This window comes from Poecilia reticulata, chromosome 17, assembly GCF_904066995.2.
Source record: "Poecilia reticulata chromosome 17, P_reticulata-male-v2, whole genome shotgun sequence".
NCBI classification, from domain to species: Eukaryota; Metazoa; Chordata; class Actinopteri; order Cyprinodontiformes; family Poeciliidae; genus Poecilia; species Poecilia reticulata.
The window spans coordinates 9,203,228-9,222,146 of NC_088846.1; positions in this window are offsets into that span (position 1 = coordinate 9,203,228).

Consider the following 18,919-nt stretch of genomic DNA (forward strand, 5'->3'; position numbering starts at 1 on the left):
ACAGGAAGCAGAGAAAAACAGTGGATGGACAGCATGAATTTTAAAATGTGGGAAAGGCTTTAGTTGTTTTTTTTTTTTCTTCAGACTTGCATGAGACACTCAGATATTTTTCAAAGGTAGAGTCAGGGAATAATCCACATCATATATTAATGAAGTGTTTCAAAAGTGAGCGGTTTTGTTTTAAAGAAGCACAAAAAGAAGAACATGAAACGCAGCTGTAGTGTTCTTTGCCGCTACGAGGTTGTCTTTCTTACTCTTTTCAGCCCAATTTTTGTGGAGTAATTGGTATCTCTGGGTCTCAATGCTAACAGCAAAGTTCAAAATAACAGAAAACTATCACTAAGCATCTTCTTTTTCTGTTTGGTGAAAAATAATATTTCCACACGGCAAATAATTCACCAGTAGGTAGTAGAGTAATAGAAACAGCAGTGTGGAGTTCAGCCAGTGATTTATTCTTGAGGGGGAAACGGTGTCAAACTGATTTAAGGTGGAGGGAATTCAGACCCCGTCGACTTTGCCGACTCAGCGACTGTAGTGGACTGTCGTCAAGTGTCGACACTGAAATACTCAGATGTTGCCGTGTTGCATAACTTGCGCAAGGAGGGTCATTTAACTGTTAAATAAAACCAGTGCGAGAACAGAGCCTTGAGGAACCCCACATGCTCAGATTTATGATTGCAAAATGACACAAACTGTCTGCCAAATATGATCAGAACCAGTTCAGCACAGCAAAAATACATAATTCCAATGGCGGCAAATGGCAATTTCTGCTTTAGTTGTTCTGAAAAACCAGTCTGCCGATGGAACATTTAGCCTTTTCAAAAGTAGTAGTTCAATCTGTATTTGTTTAACATAAGACCCGAGTCATTGGGACTCACCTGTACTAATTAAAGGCCATGAATGAATGACGCCTTTGAACTAAAACGCATTACTCTAACTTTTCTAACACTTCCACAGCTTCCCATTTCCCCCACAGCAGACGTTGACTTGTCAAAGCAAGACCAGCACCGGTGGAACTAATCACACTAACGACGGCACTGAAGTGTCCCGCTAAGCTGCTGGCAGCCAGTCAACATGCACAACACCAGAACCTTTGAGCTGGTAGCTGGTACGTCTGAGTGGTTATTAAAGTTATTAGTTACAGTTGGGTTTTCTCTGATAGGTCACAATATCTATCTGCAATCCTTTCCCAGATTTTTTTCTTTCTTTTTGTTACTTCTAGGCCTAACAAATTGTTGCTGGCTGTTTGGGGATTTTCCTGTTAGTGCTCTCCAAGTGAACTGCCTAAATTAATCCCAGTATATTAGTGGTTACAACTCTTTTTTTATCTCTTGTGGCCAAACGGTCTGCTTTTAGATTCAGTTTCGTTGTTTGTTCTACAAACCCCTAGCGGAGTTAAAAAAATAAAAATAATATGTACATACCTCCAACAAAAAAATAAAACAGGATCCAGAGCGGCTGGTCATGTAATATGCACAAGGTGGCTTCTTCTACCTCTACAGTCCAGGGTCCCATGTTTGCTAAACTTGCTGAGAGAAACATTCTACGAACAACCTTTCTTTCAGGTCGTAACAACAACACCAACCCATCTTCTATATTCACTTATCCTTGCAGGGTTGCCAAAGGGCATTGGAACCTCTCTCCAGCAATCATCGGGCGAGGGGCAGGGTCCACCCCGGACAGATCGCCGATCCATTAAAAACAGAGGAATAAAATTCTTCTTAGTCCGCCAACATACTGTCAAATATCTGTCATGTACTTCAATGGCAAACAAACATCTGCAGCCAAATGTAGATAATGTTTAGGGACCCCCCGTATATGCAAGATATGTAATGTGATCTTAAGCTAAGTTAATAGGAAGACTTGTGGTGCATCTCATCTACTAATCCTCGTCAAATGATGCCTCTGACTGACACACATTGGGTGCCTCGTATTAAAGTGCCGAGGTAGGACAAATTACTGGACTTCAACCTCAGGGCTTTATCTGAAGCTTAAACACGGTTTGATCCAGGCAGCCAGTCTTAGTCTGGCTAACGGAAAACAATAGGGGTGTATTTATTTGTTTGACATCTGACAACCAATGTGTGCTGCCCCTTCGGCCTTCAAAGACATTGTCACTGCAATTTAGAGACTCCACATAAGATTCCACATATGCTACTGCTACAGAATTTATGAAAGTGCTACTGAAATGCCACAGCAGTGACTTTAAAAATAAAATGTCATGCTACTCTATGCAGATGTTCTATCTGCACTAATAAAGAGTCACTCACCTGCACAAGTCAAAATCCCAAAGTGGCTTTAATAGGGCAGCAGTTTAACACACTTCCTGAATATTTTGGCCACATTAAGATGCCATTTAAAATTCAGAGTCAAAAATAATCAGTTTGACTGAAGTTTTGCCATCCAATAGGACAAATTGATTCTAAAAAGCCTCCTACTAATCATAGGTTTTATCTATTGTTCATTGGCAGCAGTAGTATCTGCAGTAGACAGAAGTTAGAGTAATTTCTCTCAGTTTGGAGAATTTCTCATAAAAAGGAGCCAGCCTGATAGAAGGGCAGGGCAGGCCCGAAGGAAAAGAGCACATTTGCATCATAAAAAAGAAAAACTTTGAGTGAAAACTTTTTTTTTCTTTTTTTTTTTTTCCTCTATGAGTTTTCAAATGAAAGGTTATAGAAAAAAATCTTTGTATGGAAACTTTCAACAACATTAGATTATCTTGCAAACATTTTAAATGAGAACTTAATCTGTCTGGATTTCCCTCTTTTTTTTTCCTTTTTTTTTACATTTCAAGTTTAGCAATGCAACAGTCTGTCCTGAATTATGATAAAGTCATCATTATTTAGCAAACACTGCCTTACTCTGCTGTTTGCAGGAGTCTGTTTATTCTTTAGGCATTTGTGACTATATTATTAACTCTGTTTTTCAGTTGTTTTGCTCTTACCTTTGCCATTCTGCAACAAAAGCAGCAAGCAGGCCTGTATCGCACTAGAGGCAGCAGAACGTTGGACTTTTTTTGTTTTTTTTTTTGCTCCATTTCGGTATGGTTGGCTAATTATGTGCATCTTTGTGTGGCATCCTTCTGCTGTACGCTTTGTCTCGTATTTGTTTCTTCATCTCCAAAGCACTCCGGTTTGGAGTGGCCCCAACTAAAAACTGGTAAGTGGATATTACTTGGCCACCTGCACGAGCAGCACTCCGTGACAATAAAAACAATGGCTACGGAGCGAGGCAGATGAAGATTTAACAGCCTTTGCATTTATTTCTCTGAGTTTTATTTACACGGAGATAAGGTATTGTGGCACGAAAAACGACAGATAACACTGTCAAGAAAATTATTCATGAAAACTTGTGATTTTTGAAGCTTTGCCGATCAAATCCTGCCTCACAGCACTCCTAACTGTTGTATGCTTCACCACAACGCTGTCCTTTTTCAAGCATCTTACTCATTTCAAATTATACGCTTATTGATAAAAAAAAATTTTTTTAAATAAACTGAGCTCGTACAGAGAATAGTTGGCTTTGGATTTAATATGGCTTGCAAACGATTGTATTTGGACAGAGCTACCACATCTAGAACAAGGCTATGAGAGAAATATGCGTGGCATTAACACACGCCACGCAATGCTAACAGGTTTGGCATTCAGTCAAAACTTTGAGTGAAAGTCACAGCACACAGGCCGGTTTTATAGCATTAGCACTTGATGGAGTTTAATAGGGGTCAAATTAGGAAGAGTTAAGAGTTTCAGTAGCTCCTCTCTGTACATGTGTCGGCTCATCAAGTATGTTTTTATATCGACCGTTATGTCGTATCAGTCGTTATGGCTAGCGGAAGGAGGATAATGCCAAAAGACTTAAACGTAACAATTACTGCCTTTGTGGGGAAAATGCATGGAAATAATAGCTGTAGGGACTGGTCTAGACAACCATGAGAAAAAACAATGGGATAGTTAGCTCACCAGTTAGCCCTCCGGAAAACAGCTTCTCATCAACGGGTCAGAGGACAGTGACAGACTTTCAGCTCAGTTTTTATTTTAAAAGGTGGGTTTTCCTCAGGGTAAAGACCTTTGGGATTGCCAAGAGTAGTTTTCTTCCAAAATTGTGTATCTTCTCCATGGTCTTCTCAATTCTCTAATTGTTTTTTTCCCCCCTCAAACCCACAGGTGAAAAATGAAAATGAACATATGCAGAAACGCATAGCTCATTCATGATTTAACAAGGTTGCAATACTGGTCTGATCCTCCAACCCCCCATAAAAAAAAATAAAAAATTTTATAATAACCTCCAAAAAATATAATTTTACAACCGCTTCATGTATTTCCTTGGTTATCTTTACCTAATCTGAAACCTTTAAATGAGACAAAGCAGCAAAGTAAAATCAAAAGTCTGTAAGGAAGCAGAGAGAAAAGTATTACACTACATATCAGCAGCATCATGCTAAGCATAAGCATGGCAAGCATTACCAGAAGCAGTCTATTTCCAAGAGAAGGTAGGTCCTCAACTGAACTCGGAGATTTCAGTGTTTCTAAGGGTTGTTTTCACAACTGATAGACCTGTAGACTCAGTAAAATATTGCACCAGTTATTACTTTTTCAGCTGTTGTAGGTTTTTTCCACACTGCATTGTGTCAAACAAATCAAACCCTTTGAGCGGTCTACTTACCTCCACGCCTGTGGTGGTGTTGCATCAAGAACCACAGAAGGACGTGACACAAAAAAAACTAAAGAAAACACTGAGCACAACTTCTTTCTCCACAAAATGTAAATTAAGCTTGAGTGGTGTCAGATTTTAGGAATTGTAGGATTTCTCTCTTGTCGTTGGTAAAAGACCAGGACCCATTTTTCCTGCTAACAGGCTCTTGCGTTTGTTTTGGTTGTATTTACCCAGAATGCCCAGGGCTAATGTCCAATTCCTGCTTTTGGAGTGGTCTCCAGTCCGCTGGGTGTTCACATGCATTTAAACCATACCAGAGTTGACTTCCTAAAAAACGGTCTGGTTTCAGGCAGACCAGAGTTTGTTTGGGGTTTTTTTTGTCTCCCCATATGAACCGGACTTTCTCGGCAAAAGATCTAGAGTTTAATTAAAGCTGTCCATGACTGGTGGATGCATCCTGAAACGATCTTGTTTCCACAACAGACGTTTGTATTTGTTGCATATTATTCAGCCTTTTTATCTGCTTCGTGCTCTCTCACATGCAGCCTAAATAAAACTGTCAAACTCTCATCATTAGTATTCTTACAAAGACATCGAATCTTTGTTATGTATGAACTATCTTGATATATAGAAACCTTTACTCTGGGAGTGGTTGAAAGAGCGCTTTAAAATCTCCTATGAAGCCCAGTGAACAATATCAGATGCATTCTGGGGTTACCAGAAATTCTGGCTGCATGAAAAACTCTAATGACATTTGAACTTTTCAGACTATTGCGTCTGGGCTTTATTCATGTGCCCAATTCAAAAGTGGAGGACTTTATACCCAGTACAAAATGCTGCATGCTTGAATCTGACATTAATTTCATGACCAAAGATGGAGATTCTGTCTTATCTGATGCTTTGCTTCTGGGAGAATTTATTATCTAGCATAGGATCTTAGTCTTACCAAAGAAACATTGAAGATGTTGCTTTTTTTCCTCCCCCCTTGTGGGACAGCTTGCACTCTCATTTCTTGTTCATCTGCCCAACTTTTTGCAACCACAGTAGTTTCTGAGTTCCCATTCTTTTAATAGTAAGTCCAGAAATAAGAATCGTGCTTTCATGAGAAAGTTTTCTCAATCTAACAAGGTGCTGTAAGAACATGTTTCCACACCGAACTGAACACATCCTTATACTACAACGCAACTGATAGGAGTATTGAAAAAGTACCAATAAAATGTCAGCCATGGTAAAAAAAAAGAAAGTACACCTTTTGTTTCCATTTTTTTAGGGTTTTAAAAATGATCTAGACTTAATCAGGTTCTAAAAATGATTATTCAAGCTTAAGTGTCCTAAACCACACAACGCATTCACAGTGTCATCACTTATTAAACAAAGATAAAGGCAAAATAAGAAAGATGCGTCTGAAAAACTAAGTACACCCCATCCACTGACTTTTGGAGAGAAAGTAATTAAATGCACTTGATACTGCGATTATCAGCAAATGAGATCGCCTCTGTGAAAGCCATCGTCTCGTTGTTTCCTGGTTTGCAGCATTCAGATGTCTGGCACCAATTCCAAAGAAAAAAGACAATGACCTTAAAGAAGCAATTATTGCTAACCATTCAATCTGGGAAGGCTTGTAAAAAAGACTATTCACAAGTAGAAAACTCTCAAAACTGTTGACAGTCTACCCAAGAGTGAGCTCTCTAGGAAGTTCCCCCAAAACCAGACTGTGCATTTCTTGCACAGTCATGCATCATCTCTCTGTTCTCCCTAAAAAAACAAATACGATAACCTGAATAAGGTTCATAAAGATGGATCAAGAGGACCCACAGGACCCTGTGAAAAAACAAAACCAAAGTAAAAATGGTTCTCCAACATTTGAGCTGCACAATACATCTAATAGACTTTGCAGTAATAATTATTCCAATACTGCAATCTCAAATGACTGTTTAGATGCAAAAGTTGGTAGCATGTCATGTTTCTATGGTGTCACATTGGTGCCGGAAACCAGAGGAGTGTACTAGGCAATCTCAACAGCACATATATTAACTGAGAGTGCGTGGCCGGGGAAAGAAGTGTGATGTGGATTCAAAGCATAGGAGAAGAAGAGAAGGATGTCGAGGACAATATATAGAAGAAGATAAAGGTAAGGAAAAGGTATATTTGTTGATGTTTTTCCTTTCCTTTTCCTTGCTTTCTTATTCTTCTTTGTCTTCCATCTCCTCCTCCTCTTCTATTAGCCCAAGTCCCATGCTGGCTGGTTGTCAATGGATTTTAGCTTAAAATCCAGTCAATCAGATTAATCAGGAGAGTTACCCCCCCAAGCGTAAGTTTCAAGGAGAGAACGTAAAGATGTGTGGGGGGAATGTTTTTTACCGCTTGGTGCGATAATGGACCTGCAAATAAATGTAAATGCCTGCCTTCTGAGCTTAAATCTTCTCCTAATATTATGCAGTCTTAACCAGAACGTAGCATCATGCTTAGTGAAAAACAAGCACAGTATATCAACAGAAATACCTCGGTTGTTAAGGATGGTGGTGGATCGTTATGACTTGGACTTGCGTTCCAGCCCCAGAACTTGGGCACGTTCCAGTTAGTGAATCTCATGAACTTCTCTATCTGCCAAAGTAAGAGAGTCGGGTGTGAGACAGAGTAAAAACCGACCCCAGCTATTAAACAATAGTCACTGAAAAAGAAAACTAAGTCAAGATTTTACAACAGCCTGATTGAAATGCTGTTGTTCAATGAACTTCAGTGACGATATGAAGACGAAGGAGACAAAATTCTTCCACCACAATGTGAGAGACTATTAAAGTAATCTGTGAAATACTATCTACCTCAAGCTTTTTGCTCTAAAGGTTTTCTTTATACTGTGACCTGCAAGGGAAATGAAGAAATGTTTATGTTTTTTGGTGAAAGAACTGTTTTCGTGGCGTTTCGTTGGATCGACCTTGCCAAAATACATTGTTTGAGCTTTAACAGTGGCAGTAGCATGTCTGTGCTGCCAGCAACTAGGAGGCAGAAACACTCGGCACACATGGTTTTTGTCCCTTGGTGGTGTGGCGCTTTAGGTGAAACGCTGTATGAAGGATTACATTTTTCTCTAGATCCTTTTATTTTTCTTGATGGCTGCTTTTTTTTTTTTGGCATCTTGCTTCGATGAAAACTTCAGAATCAGTTAGTTTTTTGTATTTGAGGAGAATTGAAAGTTTATAGTTGCATTTTTAGTCAGTGTCACAGGGGAAGCAGCTAATGAAATATTAAATACATTTACGACTTTTTTGGGGGGGAATTGACTGTGATTACAATTTCTTCTAAAGGTCACATTTTCTTCTGTTAGTTCCTTTCAGCTACGCAGTTTCTTGATGACTCATAATGTAAATGAACCTATTAAACCAGGACTTGCTAGAGTAAATTAACCTGATATCATTGCTTTACAATTTTCAAAATGGCCTTCAATTTCTAGCAGGACATGACTACAGGAGCAGCATTTTAAAATGTAGGAAACACTGACCCTGTGCTGGACACCAGAATGGCATAGCAGCCTGTGTCTCCGTCAAACATGAGTCTAAATGCCTAAATGAGAAGTCATTGGTAATGAGACCCTCTGAAAAGTGGATTTGCTAAACTCAAATAAACAGCATAAGAAAATCGGACTTTAAGGTGATTCAGAATCTTCAAAACAGAGAAGAAAAAAATTTCTCCAGAGGAAAACATCTCGTCAAAATGCAGTCTTTTCCTATATGACTCTTCTCACAAAGGAAATGCAGCTTTATCCCATCCAAGCAGACCAGGAGAAACCGCAGAACTGACCAATTCTCTACTTGTGTCTGTGGTGGCGAACATTTCATTCTGTTGCAGGACTACAACAAAACAGATCAACGTTTTTTAGCTGTCAATAATCTTTATTGGCATAAGTAGAAACTCTTTGATACACTGGTGGCATAAAATAGGTTACCAGTTGAGAGCTAACATATTGAGGCTCAACAAGCAAAACGTTGTCGTTCTCTGAGCAAAGGAAGATGGAATTCAAGTGCAATCAATTAGAGCCAAATAGAATAGGAGTGTATTTTTAACCTAACAGGCTGTGCTGCATATCAATGTGTGTTAGGAGGTGTTAGAGAACACTGTAGAAGTTCTTTAAAGCTCTTTATAACCCTAGAGGGAGCCATGTCAAGTTTAATAAGGGCCTGTCAAGTCTCAAGTGATGTCACTCAAAGAAAGTCATGGTTGATTGGGACTAAAGAACTCCTTTTTTTCTTCTTCTTCTTTTTTCTCTTTTTTACAGACAACATCTCCAAAGTCCACCTTGAGACCGCTCTTCTTATCCCACTGTCATGCAACACAGGCTTAAAAAGCATGCTCTCTGCTGCATTACAATAATAAAGTAGCATAGAGTTCTACCAAAAACCATATTCATTTGTACAATGTCATTATAGATTCAGAGAGTAATGTGTTTGAGAGTTACCCGAGTTGCATTATTAGCAGTCTTCTGACCTTTTCAGAAGCTGGGTTATGTTTAAGAAACAATGTGCGTGAAAAGTATAATAACCTGGTTTGATGCTACAAAGCTCCGTCAGTGTGCGGCTGACAGATGAAGCTGTCTCAGCAACGCAACATAAAGAAAGCCCTTCAAGACTTGAAAAGTGCTCTGTAAGTAACTTTTAGGCAAGTACAAATTATAATGCAGTTTTGAACAAAACCAGGGAAGCAATTCTAGCAAAAAAAAACTTGTAGTTTACCAGAGAGAATTACAAGAGAGTAGTGTAGGTGACATCAAGGGTTGGGTGATGTGATTATATTACAGCTTAAAAGATCAGAATGTGCTGACCCGAAGCAAGTGTTGCCAATAGAGAGCAAATGTGACATCATCTTTACTGCACAGTCGGTCTATTTCAGTTCTTTTAGCTCATATTAACTTTAAGTTGTCCAACTAAGGAAAATAACAAATTTTAACATTGAGGATACACTGGTGACCTGTCCAGGGTGAACCCCGCCTCTCGCCCGTTGACAGCTGGAGACAGGCACCAGCACAATCATGACCTCAATGAGATAAGGGTGTAAGAAAATGGATGGCTGGATGGATACACTTAGACCACATTTAATTTTTTTTTCCCTTGTGTGTCCTGTCCTGTGATGGGCTTGGTTTCCTTCACCATGTCTTATTGTAAGACGGGTGGTAATTGAATATTTCCACTGTCGTGTAGCATGTCTTATTTCATTCAATAGATAGAAATTACAGCAAGCTAATGTTAGCTAGCTAATATCTCAGCTAATGGCCAACCTAGCTTGAAAACAAACATGTTTACTGCAGTTTTATCTCACAAACAAGAACTCTTTCAGTTTCCAAACTTTGTGTTTTAGTGACGAATTTGTGTTTTCATTGATGAAAAGCTATGCTAGAGATAATATAGCCATCCTTAAGCTAGCTACCTCATGGACACTTTCTCTGATAACTCATTAAAATTGGTTTAAATCATAGGAATGGTATATTTTGGCAGTTTTTTAAACAGTAACTTTTTAAAAATTCTGTCATATTTTTATAGTGTCAACCAAGTTCTGTTAAATTCTGCCTTCTGATCTATGTGGTTTATTGTTGAATTTTAAAAATTTTCTTCTTATAATTTAATGAGAAACTGTCTTGAATGCTATGGCTGCAAAACTCTAAAGAAATTTTAAATTTTAAAAGGAATTAAATTGATTTACATGATTAAAGTAATTCTGGCACTTATCCAGAATTACATGTTTTACAAGATTTCTGTTCCTGGCCTAAGTATTTCCAGGCTAAAATATTTAAGTCCTGGAGACATTTCAATTGAGTGACTACAAAATCCAAACCGAGTTGCCAAACGTCTCATTTTATTTCATGTTATTTATCCTCTACGACTTGCATCGTTTCATATTAACATTGTTTTCCAAATGTATAACATGTTTGAAAGCTTTATATCCGAGTGTACTGATCCCATGGATGGACTCGATGGGAGTTCAAATAACTGCTTGGGTTAAGTGTTGAAATCATGCAGTCATAAAGATGCATCAGGGGAACCAATGAGTAAATGATCAGCATTATGTTCAGCAGTTAAAAACATTACATTGTTATGCATTTATGGCCAGACAGAGTTTAAGCCAGCGCTGTTTGCACTTTGGCATATCTGAGATGAATGGATGAGTGGGAGGAGAGTCAAACCAGAGTCGGCTGCTCTGCAGGTAATTCTCCAAGTGGAAATTTGCGCGATGAGGAGGACGGTGGTTCAGGTTGAGTGCAGAGTTTGTAATCATTGCCAGGTTCCAAGATCAAAGGGAAGTCTAATACCTCAGCAGCCCAAACAAAAATATACTTTAATCTTTTCCACAGACTGGGGCAAGTATATTTAACACATTAACACACCGACAATTTGTTCTTACTTGTTACAGCAGCAACATTGATTCCCAGAGAGTCCGGGTTAAATAAAGAACATGTCAGTGTGCTTATCTCGCTCTGGCCTATATATAATAATGCGGAGTCCCACGACCCAGTAGCAGGTGCCACACAGTCATGGTGCCCACGGAGAAAGTACTTCTGTCTAAAAGGGCTGCAAGAAAAGGGCCTTGGAGAGGCAGAGAAGGAGAGAGTGCACCATTCAAGTGAATCATCAGGGCCATCAATGTAATGAGAGCAGAATGATTGTGAGCAAAAACGCCTAGGAGGGAAAAGCGGGAGGAAAAAAAAAAAGATACAGGCATAGACTGGAGAAAGAATGAGAGGGAGGGAAGGAGGGGTGGATGGTGGAAAGCAGTGGGGCAGAAAAAAAGAGAAAATGGCAGTGAAGCAGGATGCTGGGTGTAGCATAAGAGGATAAGAAGAAGATGCTGATAGAGGAAACGAGAGTGAATGGGTTTAGGGTTACGGCAAAGAATGGCGATGCATAAGGAAAGACGGCGACAAAGTAAATGAAAATGTTTGTGTGGTTTTTTTTTCATACCAGTGCTTTAGAAGAACGTGAGAGGTTGAGTAGCACAAAGGACGGACAACCGCTGGGCACTCAACACTTAAGACTGGAGAGGCAAAGCACTGCACAGAAAAGATAAGCAAGAGGAAGAATTACAAGGCAGTGGGGGATTGGAAGTGAGAAGCAGTTATGTTTAAAATGAGCTTCAATTTTTCAGTTTTGCCATGAGAGCCATATTGATCAGAGAGGACGTCTCTAATGTTACAGTGTTGTTCAAAGTTGGGCCCTGATGTTCAATTAAACTGCCATTTCCGTGTTTTACTCCATTAGCCCCTCGCACTCATTATGCCATCAATCCTGTCATATTCGCAGCGGTGACAACCTGGCCTATTGTTTGCAATCAGAAAAAGCTGAACCCTCAAGAGGTCATTACTCATTTCTGGTATTAGTCTAAGCTCCGGAAGAAAAAGTCATCAATTATTTTTTCCTCGCGAGTAATCCTGCCGCCGAAGCTGCGTGTCAATCACGTCAAAGTCTCTCGGAGGCCGCTTCACTCCGGTTCCGTCACATCCGGCGGAATCATTCATCAGCGGGCGCTCGTCCGCTTTGGACAGGCACCCTCTGTTATTACCTTCGCATCCAGGGCCCCCGGGCTGAGCCACAATTGTAGTCGATGGCAGGAAGCTGAAAGGGGTGAGCCAGAGTAACGAGCTCTGGGGAGGGTAATTAATTCCTTCATTTCCCCCCCTTTAGTTTTGGCTTGAAGAGATGAAGGTGGCACTGATTACAGCAAGATCAGGCTGGAGGAAGTCAGGCTGGAGGCGCCGGAAGTCATGATGCAGCGTGTGAAAAAGAGACGCTTGAATGTAGAGGTGAAAGAAAGCAGGAGTAAAATGAAGGGGCGATAGGGACCGTTTGAGTTTTTCAAAGTCTTCCTCTCAAAATTAAATTGATATTGTGAATCAGAGATATCTGAGGTGCTGATTGGGTTGGTAATTTATAAAACTAACTAAAAGTTTGACTATTATAATTCCACTCTTTGTACTTGGGCTATCTTCAGAAGTATTCATTTTAACGGTTATCAACAAGGTAAATATGTAGCAAATTGCTGAAAATGTGAAGGTAGCGAGCCCAAACATCTTTTTTTCAAACATGTAATACTCTACAAGGTGCTAACCTGAAGAATACTTTAAAATACTCCCTAGTAGAAACTGAGGTAGTCAACAATGAACTAAGCACATAATATTTTCTGAAATTAAGGCATTAGGTTCTTGCAAGACTTCATGTGCAAGGTGACTGTAGCATAAAGTTTTGAAGTGTTGCCTCTCCTCTACCTGTTGCTGCCCTCTGCTGGTCAGAAGTAGCCTTCGTTCAGCTAGCTTGATGGCTTTCCTAGCACACAAGACATTCAGCTACCTGGCAGCCTTTCCAGACCAGACGAACCAAGACGGCCATAATGTGGACACAAAGGGAGCTCCACTGAAAGTAACGTTGTTTTTAAACTTCCTATGGTAATCTGTCTGTTATAAGCAGCTAACTGAGTAAATAGCCCAACTAATGGTGCAGCTAATATTAGCCTGAGATATCCTTTAAAAATCAGAACCACAAAAAGGCCTACTGTTCTGAAAAATTATATTATGTTGACTTTACAAGCTGAAGCATTATTAGTAAAGTACTCGATATCAAATGTGGGGAATTTTTCCATTTAATATAAAAGCCAACATAAAAAACTCTAGTTGCAGAATGCGTCATCCAATGAACAGACTTATGGCTACTAGCAGCTAACGACAATGCATGTCTCCGATTTTTACGCTTTCAAACGCAAAACGAACAAGAGAAACGATTGCTTCCTGGAGGCATAGACTCTGTTGAAGTTTTAAATGTTAATGTGTGTAATGAACCATTTTGATGCTATAAAGCTTACTGGAAATTCAGTATTTGGCAGTGTGGCCTACGTAAACTCAACGGCTTCTGTCACTTCCTCTGCTACCACTGCTAAAACTACAGGCAGACTACATTTCCAAAGTAGCGCAGACAATCGGCGTCATCCTTCACGACTTCTCCTCCTGTTTGCTGATTGGCCCGGTCGCCAACACCAACGGTTCTGCTCCCATTACCAGAACTGAACTGCCAGTAAAACAGCAAGAAGCTGTGGGGGGGGAAACGCGCTGATACACAGAAAATAACACAATCTGCAATTTACTTTTCCCCGCCCCGGGGGAAATGGTCCTCGTGTTTTAAAGGACGAACTGCAGTACAAAAGAAAGAATAATAAAAAGCCAAGAGCCACATGGGAAAAAGTGGAGTGACCATGGCAGCCACCATCGCTCTTACTGCCATGTCTTTAGCTGTAGTCTCCCTGACCCTGTCTCTGTTTGCCTGGGAGCCAAGGCCTGGTACCGTTGACGATAAAACAAACAGACAGGCCCCATTTATACCGTCAGGTGTCATGACAAGGGATAAACAGCCAACTGCTTCGGGCCTCTTGAGGCGCGGTCTGCTGCTACGGTATAAGGCTGTAATCTTCTTCATCCTGACCATCACCCTCATGATCATCATCATCAAGAGCAGCAATAGAGGTGCTGGCAGAAGCTCTAAAGTGCCTGCTGGGAAACGGACAAGCACCGACTCAGTTTGGACAGAACTCAAGGGCTCCAATGTTTACTTTGCCGGCTTGTATTCTTCCATGTCACTGAATTAATCGAAAAAAGAAAAAAAAAAAAAAAGCGAAAAAGAAAAAGAATAGCAATTGCCAGAAACATTGCTGCAGAAGAAGGGGAAGGAAAAATGGAGGGGGGAGGTGGGCGTCTGGAGTTAAGACCGCCAAGGCAAGCACGCGATGGGAATGACAAGAGTGAGCCTGTCATCACAAGGGATGAAAAACAGCACCTCTCAGACGAGGCGAGGCAGCAGCTGCCTTTTGCGCCACAGAGGAAGGGGATGCACAGAGACCACAAACACAATTATCCTCGTGCCAGCTTTGCTGTTTGTCAAAATTGGCACGCATTTAAGGACTTGGGGGGTGCTGATTATATGACACCCGGAGAGCCCTCAGGCTGGACAAGGGGCCGCCAGCCGGGAGTCATTACCCAAGCCAAATAGACTTCTCGTTTGTTTATTCCAAGGGGATAAAGCATCAACAAGAATAAACAATGGCTGCGAGATACTCAATCAACAGATACTCGCACTCCTGTGGTGGGTGTTTTGTTGTCTGTTTGTTTTTTTTTTCCTCCAAGATCCAATTATAAAGTCCAAGCATCAAATCATGGCGAATAACACCTCATATTCAAGGTGTCCCTGAATCCAAAAAGAGGGTGTCAGAGTTTCATTATGACTGTTCAGATTTGATCAGCTGCTCGGGAGTGAAATCATTTATGACCACCTGACAGATGGCATAATGTGGGCACAGGGGTTATTTTCTGACAGTGTGTGAAAAATCATAGTCTTGGCACCTTTCAATGTCGCCAGCTGGTCTTTTTCATCGCGTTCAGTCAAAGTTTGAGCTAAAAAAAGCACCCAGCTCCTTCATTTTTTGTCATGCCTCGGCTGCATATCACCGTCTTACCCCGCCTCGGAAGTGTCAGGTTATTCTGAAAGCCATGGCGCCGATAACAGCAGCCGCTCCGAAAATACCTGGCGACAGACCCACCAGACGCGGTCGAGCGTCTACACTGGCACCGCACGGGCGTCTGCTGGTCGAGTGCCAAGGTCAGGCGTAAACACGAGAAGGAGCCGGCTGAGTCCAAACACGGCGAAGCACAAGGTACAGGTGAGAAGTGTTTCCCGTATGCGCAACAGGACAGGCCAAAAGGGCAGACAGGAACATGCCCACCAACACAAACAGGTTCTTGAACCCGAGGTGCAAAAATAAAAAGTCTGCTTGGGGACTGTGGACACCTAAGGTGACCCGAGCCACAGGTAGTGACGCTGTCATGTGCCTCACTCAAAAGACAAGTGGAAAATCCCTACTGCTAGAAAGACGGACAGACTCAGTGACTCACATAAACATGGGGCATTAAGAGCTGCATTTTAGAAAGGTTGTTTTTATGGCGTTTTGGTTAACATGTTCACGCACTCGGGTAAGATTCAGGACTATGCAAACGTTTAAAACCACCAGCTGTTTTCTTCAGAATTTCCTGTCCATCTATCCATCCATTCTCTACGCAACATTAGACAACCGATACAAGAGGGAAAACGCATCGCTAGAGGAGATTCCCAGACAACTCTGTCATGCACTCCACAATTCTGTGAGAATTGCACAAAAAAAGGCCTTGAGAAGTCCTGTTTAAAGTCAATTTGTGTATCAAGTACAGCAAACATAAAAAGGAAAGTGCTTTAGTTTGCTCAGACCAGCTTAACGTGGAAAATACTGGTAGAAAACTCAGCAAAAAACTTGAGACCAAGATAAAAATGTAAAATTATAATTCACAGATTCTCTACAACTAATCGGACAGAACTCAGTAACACCTTGGTGTGAAAAAGTATTCGTCCTCTTGCACATTTTTTCTTTCAAATGTACCCCCTGTATATGTGTCACCTTGTTGAATCTGTGCCATGAAGATCTAGTGCAGTGCTAGTATAAATTATTCATTTGCTCAGCTGGTTTACTGTTATTTTAGACAATTTTTTTTCTGGGTGTTTAAGATTTCCAAACGAAAATTCTTGGGATGAGTTGTATTAAGAGAGGAAAAATTATAAAACTTTAAAAACCTTTTGACTCGTTATATCCTCTCTATGCCTGGATTCAGAAAATGCTGTGCGCAAAGACTGAGATCACACACAGATGACAGCGTCACAATAATCAGCATACTATCACCAGAAAAGCACATCACAAAGCATCAGAAACCTCAGAGCACAAACAACACATGAATTTACCTGAGAAAAGGAAAAAAAAACAAAAGATGGAAACGACAAACAAGAAAGCAAGAACGTCCTCGGAGAAATTACAAAGAGCAAAATCTGATTTGTTACTCCTGTGTGGAAAGTTTTATCTTCTTTTCTTTAATTTATTCAAATAAGGCGTATCTTTGCTCATCCAAGAACCTGTCTCTGACCCTTTTTAAAGTTAGAAACTCCCTGCAATTTGTTCATAAGATCAAACACCAGTTTCTCCATTGTCTAAAGAGAGCTTCTCCGAACTCCTGCTGGTTTATGGCTTTCACAAATCAGTGTGAAATGCTGGAACTTCCTACTGATTGTTTCCCAGACAGACAAAGGGCAGATCAGAGATCTTGACAAACCATCTGCTTTAACTACAGGTAAAATAAAGGTAAATAGGCCAGAATAAGTTATAAATTTTAAAACTATAATTAGGCTATTTCAATCAAAACATGTTAAGTTTTAAAACTAGCTTATTTTAAATATATTTTCTTAACAGTTGCTTTCTAGATTCTTGTTGTGACTCTGTACAGAAACAACTTTGGGGAAAGAAGGGCAGGAGTAAATATTTTTTAATTGATTACTTGAACCATTTGAGAGCAATCATTCAGATACTCGGATAAAACCATAATGCTGGTGAATCAAAAAAAAAAAAGGCACCTCTCAAATGTGTCTCTCGTTTTTAAATTCCTCACACTTTCCATTCACAGCAAACCTGGATGTGGAACGGGGTTGGCAACCCTGATTTTTTTCCACTTTCGTAACATTGATGTAGAATCACAGTCGATCCGTGTCTTCGCTTGTTAGGCCGGCTACAGAGGACATTTAAGGGACAAGCATCCCTGCAACTCTGCAGCTGCTTAGCATATCTCCGAGGAACCCTACCTCTCCATCAGTGTGTGCTTCTATTGATGTTGCAGCTACCATCACTTCATTTACCCGGAGCAGCATCCCATACGAGATTTGCTCATTTCCATTTATCGAAATCCTATTTCTTTTCCATCTGCCAACTAGTCACCTGTGAAACTAGTTTTTAACCATGGTTTCAAAGTGCACTTGCTGCAGCCCTCCACCCAATTCCCTTTATTAGTGTTTACTACAAAGCATAAAAACCAGCGGAGTGGCGCCTACTTGCAACGGCGCTCGTTTTATTGTAAACACCATGACAGGGTGCCACAGAACGTTGCACAGAGAACGAGGGGGGGGGACAAAAAGCAAAAAAACTAAAGTGTGTCTAGGAGGAATTAAAGAATAAATTTCCTCTCCCCTCCCAATTAAAAGACGCGTTTGTGCAACGTGAGCAGAGGAAGGAAACATTATCAATGAAGGGAAGAAAACACACTGTTACAACTCAGGAGGCACAATTACTGGGGCTGGTGGTGTGCAATTAAATACTGCTATTTAGACAGAGCTACTCCCTGCTAATACATGCAGAACATATAGAGGAGACAAAACAGGCTTTGGCTGTACCTCCAAATCCCAACAGCTGGGGGAACAGATGACGGAAATGTAAACACAAACAGCGGTTTAAAAAGAAAAAAAAAATCAGCTTCATTAAAAGGAAGATGGGGTCTTTGGCATTGAATACAGCACTGATGAAAAAGTTCACATCATGGTTGATGTGCTCTATGCAAAGATGCATTTCAACAGTTTTTATTCCAGGGCGGAATGATTATATAACAACTTCAATAAATTTTCCAAAACTAGAACTGGGTGAAGACGTTTGGATTCATTTTGAAGTTTCTTTAATCTATCCGTGAATAAAGAAATACATAAACCCTGAAATAAACACACGTTAAGCCTTGTGTTCACATGGACTCCACCAGAGTCATCTTGACCATAATGTTTCATGCTAACCCACTTTGACCATTCTAAAACCAGTTTTGGTGTGTGTTGGCTCCCAGCATCCTGTTATGTTGATGATTCAAACATCAAACCAAAGCTATTCCATATGCAAGTACCCAAAAAGGCTCAAACCAAACAAAAACTGTTACATCACTATTGGATAAAGGTCCAAGGATTGAGAAACATCCCATAGCATGATACCTTTGCTACCATGTTTCACAGTGTATCATGGATTAAATTGAGTCTACAGAGTTAAAATCAATGTGTTCTTTGACAAATTAACCTTTTCAGCCGACATCGTTTTATTTGTGACTTCTTGCTAAAAGCCTGGTTTCACATATCTGTTGCTGTCCTTACAGGTAACTATAGATTCACCCTGGAGTCACTGACTGAGTTATTTTAGCTAAGCTCTCATCCTTTCAAATGGTAGTTTGCGGTTTTCCTTTTTCTGGTTTTGATCGCCAAGATCATTCACTCAGGCCATCAGTTTCTGCGCTTCTGTGTACATTTTCTACTCTCGCATCGGCTTTAATCAAAGCATGCTCCCCTAGAAACCATCCATTTGATTCAGGATTTCAGGGGGTGGACAATAACCAGCATGCCTAACAGTTGCTACATTTATGCTTAAA